This window comes from Berghia stephanieae, chromosome 2, assembly GCF_034508935.2.
Source record: "Berghia stephanieae isolate SIO BIC M18660-M18661 chromosome 2, UCSD_Bste_1.3, whole genome shotgun sequence".
Lineage (NCBI taxonomy): Eukaryota > Metazoa > Mollusca > Gastropoda > Nudibranchia > Aeolidiidae > Berghia > Berghia stephanieae.
In genome coordinates, this window is record NC_088361.1 from 17,188,505 (window position 1) to 17,188,792 (window position 288).

Here is a 288-nt window from a genome sequence, read left to right on the forward strand (position 1 = left end):
AATGTAAACATGAACCATGGTAGTAGAGCTAACACCAATCCCCAATGATAAATGTAAACATGAACCATGGTGGTAGAGCTAACACCAATCCCCAAGGATAAATGTAAACATGAACCATGGTAGTAGAGCTAACACCAAGTCTGGTTTCTTAGTAATGCCTGGGTTTTTTTTAGTAATGTCTGGTTTTATAGTAATGTCTGTTTTTTAGTAATGTCTGTTTTTTAGTAATGTCTGGTTTCTTAGTAATGTCTGTTTTTTTAGTAATGTCTGTTTTTTTAGTAATGTCTG